Genomic DNA, 10,648 nt, shown 5'->3' with positions numbered 1-10,648 from the left:
TTCTTCTCGTCAACAGCACGTCGGTACAACCATCGGAGAGACGCGCCGTGTCATTACGCACCGAATAAGCGCACTTCTCGGGCTTCCGTGGCTCTCCAAGCTTCCCCATCCCCCCTTTCTTTCTCACTGTCTCTCTCTTAGAAAACACGGATCTGTTTCCCGTTTCTTCCGCGACTGTGGCGTGAAAACGAGCAGCGGCGTGCACACATGCGCTCTCTCTTTTCTCCCTGTTTTCCAGCCCACTCCATTCCTTCGCTCCCCGGCCGCTTTGGCGAAGAACGGACCGTCGCCACTTCGGTGCGCACGCTGGCAGCCCGTGTAACCGAGCGGTCTAGCCAGCAGCTGGGGCTTCCAGGGGAGAGTTGTTAAGAGGGGATCTCTCTCGCGCTTTCTCTCTCTCTCTCTCTCTCTCTCTCTCTCTCTCTCGACCGCTCGCTCTTTCTCTCCCTCCACAGCGGAGCGGCAGCGAGGGAGAAGAGGAGGAGGGGGAAGCCCACGCTGATAGCTGGAGGGAGCCCCTGCGCGTTGAGTCTGTTTGTGTGTGTGTGTGTGTGTGTGTGTGCGCGCGCATATTATAATCGTTGCTAGGAAATCCTTTCTGTGGTTGTGTGAGGGACAACAAGCAGGATGATATCGCAGCTGCAGTAAAAAAAATCCTCTGCAAAGAAATCAAGATTTATCCTCTTTCAAATATAGATTTTGGACTTTTTTTTCCTCATCCTTTAGTTCCTAAAGTACAACCTATGCATTTGTTGAGTGAGGAATGTGTGCGTGTGTGTGAGTGTGTGAAATGGTGTACACTCCTATTTTTGTGCACATTAGTATTTGCATGTGTATGTACAAGTGTGCAGCTGTGAGTTAATCTTCACACACACACATACACACTGGAAGTGAAATAGGCTGCTTCATCCATAGTGAAGGAATTAATTCAGAGCAGTGCTAAAAGTGTGTGTGTATGTGAGTGTGTTTGGTTACTGGTGGTATTTTCAGATAAATCACTCTCGGCTCGCAGAACAGTCAGTCCTCACCTATGTAAACGCACCCCTGAGGGCAACAGATTTATCTGCAAGAGGATGGTTCACCTCCCTCACACACACACACAAACACGCACACACACACATGCACACACACACACACATGTCCCCCTCCCCCTTTCCCTCCCTCTGTTACCCCCTTCCCCTCAGCGTGGAGATGGATGGCCCATGTCCCTTTTGTCTAGATGCAAATGGACTTTAACCCCGAATTAATGGATAACTCCCCAGAAAGGCCTAATAATGCTCTGCTCACATGATGTGTACACACACACACACACACACACACACACACACACACATACTTTCACTGGCAGGCTTCTGATTTTATAAAACATTTAGACATGTTGCGTTTGCCAGCAGAACATTTACACTATAAATGTATACAGCACAGAAAAAGTCTAACTTGCTGCAATTGTACATTAAGGACCACTCCTGATGGAGTGCTTCCTAAATTAAATTAAGCCCCGCCCGGGGATTTCAAAAACCACACAACCGCTGGGACCAACTTTTCCTCCACAACAGTAGAAGAAATCCTCGGGTGCGCTCACTGACTGTTCTTCCACCTTCCTTTTATAACATCACATTGTTGTAATTCTATTTTCGTTTTATGTGAGGACATTTGAACTTTCAGGGCCTACTATATCCCGCGCCGAGTGCACAAGATGATGACAGACGCTGGGGTTTAACATGGAGCTGGTGCAGGAACAGGGATGTAGATGATCCCCCATTAGCTGTGGCGCCATGCTGCTCCGCAACATTACCACAGCACTAAAATTTTATTTGAGCAGCCCGCTCACTCAGGTTGATCAAGTGGAGAAGGGGGGGGGGGGGGGGAGAGAAAAGCAAGATGGAATGCCTCGGAGTAGTTGTGTTGTGTATTTAGGTGCGATAGTGTGTGCATGCACTTGTTATATTTCCTGAACAATAAACCCGCTTCCTCCATGTATACCTGTCACCCCTGAGCACAGTCAATGAAACACCCCTGTTTGCTGCATGTCAGGAGCAGACTGCATTACCACGGATGTAAAAATTCATCTGGGGAAGAGGCCACTTGTTGCTGGAGATGACGATAGCCAGCTGGAGGAGGAGGAGGAGGAGAGAGAGAGAGGAGGAAGTGGAATAATTTCATCCAAGTAAGATGGATGTTTTAATGCATCTGCTTCATGTAAAATCCTCCACAACGTGCCACATAAACATATCTGTCTTATGGATGCGGCTGCTGGGATGATATTGGAGAAGAAAGGTGGTGAAGAGTGGTCAGTTAGTTGTAGGTGGAGGGTGTGTGTGTGTCAGCAGCACATATACAATATACTGGGCATTTCTCTACATGTGTTTCTATTGCATAAGTCAATGATTTCTACCAGAGTTCTTTTTTTTTTTAAATATCTCACTATATTCAAAAACAATCAAATGGATTTCTATCATCTCCGAGATGGATTAGCTCTGGGCTGATGAAACCAAAGAGCAATTAAGGGTTTTTCTCCAAACCGCATTTGGTTAAAAGAAAACCAAACAGCAATCATGATTAAAGTAGCTATGAACCCATAAACTACCCCCCCAATAGTTTCCTTTCATCAGCTCAGTAAATCTTCTGAACTTTTCCCCTCATTCCTCAGCCACTGTTATCGCCACATTCACTCAGTCCCATGATCAACAGAGGGTGTATACACAAGCCATTGTTGATGGGTAGTTGACGAAAGAGCTTTGTCAGTGGACTACAATGCACCCATACTTCCTGATAGTACACCTGTAGCAGCATCAGTTTACAGTTGCCACACCAGCCGCGATGATAGTCAAATTTGAGGTTTTGCTTGTAGTGCATGGAGCTTTCATTAAAATGTAACACAAAAAAATGAAGTATGTCGAAATGCCTAAAAAGTAAATGAAAGCAGTGAGCTGATTCCAAGTTCACATGGCTCTTTTTGCAAGTTGAAACACGCTCAACTCAAAATCAGAGTGATAGGAACAAAATCCTGTGTCAAATGAGTGCCTTAAAGCTCAGAAGTTTCTGCCTTTGCTAATTTCACACTTACAGGGTATGACATTCTGCTCTTCTGCTATTTGAGTGTTTTTCTTGAACAGTCGATGTCCAGCTCTGGGCCTTGTTGTGGTGAAGCGCCTGATATTCTGGTGATGTTTAGATTTACTAACCACATCTGTGTATATTTAATCACAGTAACCCTCAGGCTTTCAAGAGAGAAATTTGGGTCAGACCAGAGGCTGAAAAGTAAAGAAGAAAGGAAAGATAGCATTAAAAACAGAAAAAAGAGGGGAAGGCCGGGGTAAAAGTGAGTTGGCCCTTTTGTGGCTTGAACTGATAGGATCAGCGTTGAGTTGACCTCTGACCTCCCAGATGGGCCAAAAAGGGGTTCTGACACACACTTCCCTTTTCTTCTCCCAGGCAACAGCCACCGTGGAGATCACATGACTCTCCGGGCCGGCCATGCCAGGCCGCGTGATGTTGCTGCAGATGTGGGGAAGAAAAAAAATTATAAAAGGAAGAAAAGAAGTTTTTAGTGAAAGATTGGAAGGGGAACAAGGGCTAGGGGGTGACATGGAGAACAAGCAAACGCGTCAGCAGACAGCGAGGAGGGGAGGGGGTGTCCACAAAGCTAGCTTTGTTTCTGATCTGGCTGCTGCATTAGCAGCTGCAATAAAAAAAAAGCTTAGAGAGAAGAGGATGGATGGACGATGGCATGGGGGGGGGGTGAATGGCCTGGCATGATGTTTGAGAGATGTCTCTGTTTGTCACTTCAGTACACTGTGGTTTAATGCTGCTTCATAGAATATGCATACACGCCATAACTCATAGAGAGAGATGAAGACCTACATGGCAGATTCAAGATAAAGGCACCACTATGTGCGCAGTGATGTAACACTCTTTTATGACTGATATGCATTACAATACGAGAGCAAAGATGAAAGAATTTAGTGCTTTGGCAAGAAGTCATATCCCAGGATGCTTTGCTCTCTTAGCTCACCCTTTTGTGGCTGTCTCAGTTATGCAGCTATGCTCACCTACGGGGTCACTGGGCCTCTATAAACTTGAAGAAGTGCATTGATGTGTGCGTGATTCTGTGAAGTGTGTGGTAGTTGTGCATGTGTGTGTGCAGTGCACTTGTCTCTGGGGCAAACAACGTCCGTTCTCCAAAAATCACATGACCACGTAAACTGCAGAAACCAGCACCAACTATAGGTCCGGTGGCACCTTGAAGTGTTTTCCATTTGCCAAAGAGGAGCTTGCCTCAAATTGGAACCAGAAACAGGTTTAGCGGCTGATTCTTAACCTATCGCAGCTGTGTCACACACACACACACACACACACACAAATATCAGGGATCTGCATACACACACATGCAGCAGGCAAGCAGTCTCTGAACAGGGTTAAGCGTGAGCAACTGTATTACACCACAGCAAATGAGAAGCATCACATCCAGAGAGTACATCTCAAACATTTGTCCACGTTTATCACTACTGCCATATGATCATCATGAGCAGCTTAAAAGCTTGTCACACTCACACACACACACACACACACCTAATGCTCTAAAGGACAAATCTTGTGTTTTCTACGGCTGCTGTGTTTCAAAGACTTTCACACTCCCAAACGAACGAGGGTTGCTCAAGAAACAAGGATGTTTTAATGCAATGAGAAATGACTTTGTTTCAACAGGTGCAGCATATTACAAAGAATCCGGGAGTGAAAACTACCTGACACCTTTGACAGTATCTCATCGAAGTGTGTTTACTCAAGCAGAGTGTGGAGCAGAGAGGGCCCGGGCTGGCCAGGGGGTTTAGCTGCGGCCTTGTTTGGTATCCTTCTAATGAGGAGGGAAGAGTCGCATTTCAGGCTGCAGGCGATGGTTTGAATGCAACAGAATTGTCCTTCATCAGAGTTGAAGTAGATGGATGAGTGAGTGCATGGATGGCATCTGTTTAACTGTTCGGTCAAAGTCCAGTTTGTACGTGCAGTTGAAACTTTGGTTGACAGACGAGGACCAGGGGCATCCCAGCTATGACGGGAAGTAAACACCAGAGTTTCCGTGAGGTCTTGCTAAAGAATTTAGCTACGTTTCCATTTTAATTAAGCTATTATGAGAGATATAAAGCAGAAAAGGGCTTTTCAAAGGTGTTTTAAAGTGATGCACAAGCTGCCATGTTATGTATTCCTCAGAAATTAGTAAATTCCAACCACAGAAGCACACAATGTGTGCAGAAAAGGGAGCAGGGTGGAATATTTTTCCAGGAAAAGGTCTGATCATGAGGCTTTATAAGACAAGACAAAGAGGCTTGTTTTTTCAAAAGACTGTAATGATATTATTGGTTGTCATGGCTGGGACACATTCTGTAAAAATAACAAAAATACTTTTTTTTCAAATAGGCTACACTCAACACAGTTATGTAATTCTGTAAAAAGTGTAGTTAAATGTTCTGTGTTGAAATTTAAATTTAAAGATGTGGCCATTTGCCATTTAAATGAGAATACAACATTTGTATAACAAGATAAATCAAAATTGTGCATTAGTGCAATAAAACGAAAATATCCTTCCTTACTATGACTTTAATGAAAATGTAGAAAGAGAGTTTGAGTGTATAGTCAAGCTGCAAAACCCACAATGCAACAGCAGGTCATTACAGAGACAAATAAAGGTCATGTGTGTGGGTGGGGTCTGCCGTGACCCTCCCACTTCCCCCTCCCATAAATCATTTCATAGGCAAAGCCAAAACCATAGTGGAAGGATTTATGTATATGTATTGTTAATTTTGGTCTAGAGAATAGTTTCTGTTTTTCAACACTGTGATGAGGCAGCCATGGTTTGGAAAAGTCATAATAGAATTACTTAACCCGGACCTTGGTGAGTTTATTTAAGTGGAGTTGCCTGTTGGGGCTGGTATAGCATAATTCTTATTGTGAGATGGAAACGTCTGGTGCCAGTCAGTGTTTTCATGCAGCTCAGTCCACTGACCCCACGAAATATATGTAAGACATACCCAGGGATGACTACAGACTATCGACTTAGATTTGTTGTGAGCTTATTATGCCATTAGGGATTTGGGATATTAGGGTGTTTTTGATCTGTATGTTGCTACCAAGGCAATAATTCCATGCTGTTCAATATGAATCATAAACACCGTCTGGAAAGGGCTGATAGGAGTTTTCTTTATAGGAGAAACAAGCACATTTAACCATTTCATATACTTAAAACATAGTTATTTGTGAGAGTTTGACTTTTCCACTATGTTGATTCAGAAGCTTCAGAAAATGACGAGAAACCCCCATGCAGACTAATTACAGCAGTTAAACTGTAGTCGGGTGAATTTCCACCGAATTGAAATAAATTGAAAGAAACCTGTTCCTCATTTTGCCAGAGACCTCCTGGACCCGCCCTTCGGGGCGCCAGGAGGTCCCAGCACCCCAATTTGGGGATCCCCCTCCTCCCTCCCTCTGCACAACCCCACAGGGCCCTCGGCTCCGCTTGTGTCCCGGACGCGGTGATGCAGGGGTTAACGTGGTGACGTGGTGCTCCTGAAGCGGTGACCCACGGGGGCAGCCGGTGGGGGCTGCAAGGGGAGAAGAGGAGAAAGCCGAGGCTGGGGTCTCGTTTGGGAAGGAGGAAAGAAGACTCCAACAACCGCCGCGTTCTCTGCAATTATTTCCAAGCTGCAGCTCTTATAGGCGCCACTTCTTCCGCATTCATCTCCAACATGCGGCTGACTTGTTTTACTGCATCTTCAGTAAAACGCCTTCCTGAATGGAAACTGTGTTTGTGTGTGTGTGTTTTTTACTGCACGGTTGTTTGCAATAATTTCTTTGTCTCTTTATTCCAGAGCGACATATCGAAGCAGGCTGCGCTCCCTTTATGTGGAGCGAAAACGGGAGATAAATTCACTTTTACGCACAAACTTGTCTGGACCGTTTGGACTTGATCAAAGGCTGCGGGGCAAGAGCGCAGAAACGCCGTGGACTCTTTAACGCCCGTGCTAAATGTTTATAGTGCTCTTACAATTGAACCCGTGTGTGCATGGCATTGCTTGCCTGCGCCGACCGTCCTCAGAACAAAATGCCTCTGATACGCAGCTATATATAGCAGGCATTGATGTACCTACTGGTGATTTTTTTTTAAAGGTGGGTAAACTGTGACCTCCAGGCGGTAATTAGGGCTACCATTTGGCAAAAACCCGCCACTATAAATAAATACCAATTGGATTTTCCAAGGAAGAGCTGATTGCTCCTTTTCATGTCAGACTCCGACTATTGCTCAAATAAAAACTGACCTGTTCGGCACAGCTTGCCTTCCGCCATATCACGGTTATAGGTTAAACACAGAGAAATGATTACCCAAAACCTCGCTGTTAACTCTGATAAAAACTTGTTGTTTAGTGCAAAGCTCATGTTAACAGAAAGATGCACGTGGAAGGAGTGATGGGCCTCCTCCTTCTCCTCTGTGCATAGATTCTGTTCAGCACACTCAAATGCAAACAAAACAATAGTAGTCAGAAAAGAGTGTGCGTAAATGTGTGTGAAGTCCACACTTGTAGGCTATATATTTGTTTCTGTGGATGAAAGTGGGTGTATTCCTGGTGTGTAACTCACAAGCATGCCTGATGATGTCCTTTTGCCCCCTCCCCTGATAAAAAAAAACAAACGAAAATGCAAGAAAGCTCCCTTCTACTCAGACTTGAGAGAGTGCATGGGAACGAGGGGGAAAGATAGAGAGAAAGAGTTTCTCCATCAATTTTCTGTTTAATGTCTGCACTTTAGCCCTACTGTGGGAGCGAGAAGACGCGTCATCCAGACATAAATTTGCTATTATACAGCCTCACGGAGACTCACATCCACAAGATCCGGAGCTTGTTGACGGGAAAACCCCTCGGCGGAGAAATTCAGCAGAGAACGTGTGAAGAAGCGCAGCGCTATATAAGTCCATACATCTGAATGCGTGTTGCTTTGGATAAAACGTGTAACAGCAGGATCCACCCCATCTCAAGTTGTGATGTGTTGGAAGGAAGAAAGACTCTTTTGAGGTGTTTATTTTCTTCCATAAATACAATTATGCGCTAGGCCTATTTGGAGGCAGTCGTTTCATAGGTAGGTGTTGTATTTTGTACTATGTTTAATAATCAGTCGTAGGTCAGTCAGTAGGATTTATCCAGCGATATATATATATATATATATATATATATATATATATATATATATATATATATATAGATAGATAGATAGATAGATAGATAGATAGATAGATAGATAGTTTTTAATGTAGGCTATTTTGAGTCATGGTTCCAGGCTCAACTATGTGCCCAATAAGAAAAGTGTTTGTATGTTTATTTATTTATTGTTTTGCCTGTTTAGATTGGTTGGGCTGGTTATGCGGGTTGGGTTGCTTTTTTATTTTACGCCTAAAACACAAGAAAAAGTTTGCATAATCGGGGTTTTACTCTTCCAACAGCTGACATTAACTACAAAAGGAATGCATAGATGCATGTTTTTGGCCCCAACAAATTGAACATTGAGTGTCTAGTTAATGTAAGGGCCTCTACAGAGGCATGTGCCAGTAAAGTAGCGCGCACGCTCGCACGCACACACACACACACACACACACACGGTGATTCAACCATGTAAAGTGTAGCTCCCTTTAGCTGATCGCCCCCACAGTTGGGTGTTATAGTTTGTCAGGCCTACTTCTGTTAGGCCTATATTAAGTTACACGTAACACTGTATAAGGATACCGAGTATCCCTCTCTCTCTCTCTCTCTCTACACACACACACACCAAGAGCTTTTGGCAACACCTTTGGCCATATAGCCATCCATGCGAGATGACACACGTCTTTTTCAGGTGACATTTCTTATTTCTTATAGTTCGATGAATTGGCAATAAAGACAGATGTAATGTATTTGACTGATCCTCGACTGTGATAGGTCTACTGATGCAGAAACTCCCTACCATATAGTCCTAGACCTTTATTGCCTTGCTTTCACATCAGGCCTAATAGGTCAAAATCTATTTAGTTATTTATTCATTTTTTTGTCAGTCTCATTCATGAAATATTGTGGTTAATATCCTGGGGTCAAGTCAAATATAATGTTCATGCCAATATTTGATTTATTTATTTTTGCATCTGTATGTACACATAAGCACTTTAGCTGTAGAAAAGAAAAGAAACTTTTTGCTATTAGTGTGCAGTGTAGGGAGGTCTACATGAAAGACCTGCTTTACTTCTTAGTCATACACTTTATGGGATTTTATTTTATTTTAGAAACCGCGCACATTAAGTAAATGTCCCAGAATCAGCTAAAAAAGATACAGTAAATGTCATTGGTGTGTAGGAAAGACAAGCAACTGGAAGATATATTTCGCAAAAACATTGTTAAATATTATAATTTTCAGCTATAGTTTTACTGTCTACAGATCATACAAGGAATAAAAGAGTTTCCCTCTGGATCATGCAGCGGTTATTGGACACATGACTGGTTTATAGTTCAGTCAGGTTGTAGTTATATATATATAACAGAGTTTTACTCTGTTGGATACTGCAGGTTGTTTAGTCCCAAATGTTTCTGGCTCCTATGGATCAGCCAGTAACAAGCACTCTGTTGCTGTTAACATGCATGTAGTGCATGAACTCAAAATGAAATTGTTGTTGGATGGGTTTTTCTTTTGGAATTGATCCAGATGCAGAGATGTGATTTGATTAGGTGCTTTCAGTAATCCTTAACCAACAATATGGTCAAAATATGACCACAGTGGTTAAGCAACAGTGGACAGATTACATTATGACTTAATATTAAAAATGTTTTTCTCAGAAAGTTTCCCAAAATTCAGTTTTGTTTTCTTCCTTAGGAGTCAACTCCTAGTGCCTAAAGTTATGAGTCATGCAAAGAACTTTATTGCAAAATAAGTTCTTGTTTTTGTTCAATTGCGTTTGCTTGAAATTTTGAGGGATGAATTGCAGAAGGTCAGCTGTCCCATTGACCCCAGGGCTGTACCCCAAGCTGGAGACAGTATTAAACTTTTAACATTTACTCTTGGTTTAGGGATTTCCCAATTGAACTGATCTTAGTTCTTGGAACAACCAGCCAAACAAAGATGTTTCATTTTTTTGGCATGTGTGTGTGCGGGTGTAGTGTATGTGTGTACTCAGTCCAGTCTGTCACATGTCAGGCACAGGATGGGCTATATTCAGTCCCATTATTTACGTGCGTATTATCAACATTTCACTAGCTGTTAAGATTCCATTCTCTCTGTCTGAATATGAACTAGGCATAAAGCTTACAGTGCAGGACGTTATGGCTGTTTATGTTCAAATGGTAATGGTAATTAAAGCCTCCACCTGCATATGGCCCATAAATAGATGCTACTGCTTTCATCTCATACAGACCTGGTGGTGGTTGCAGCCGGATATATGGCCATTTGACAGGTACTAATTTGGTGCCTGAGACATCATCGCCATCATATTCTTCTTCTGCTGCGCCAGCATCCTCTTGATCTGAAGGTGTCTGAACACATGAGCCTTTACTCATCTAACATCATAAGTTCGGTATTTTAAAGCATTTTGATCATGAAGTGAAACATTTTAAGCCATTTAATTTCTCATGGCAGCCATTCCACA

Source organism: Micropterus salmoides, unplaced genomic scaffold, assembly GCF_014851395.1.
Source record: "Micropterus salmoides isolate LMB-PRFRI ecotype aquatic unplaced genomic scaffold, ASM1485139v1 Ms_hic_scaffold_21, whole genome shotgun sequence".
NCBI lineage: Eukaryota > Metazoa > Chordata > Actinopteri > Centrarchiformes > Centrarchidae > Micropterus > Micropterus salmoides.
This window is presented reverse-complemented; position numbering follows the sequence as displayed.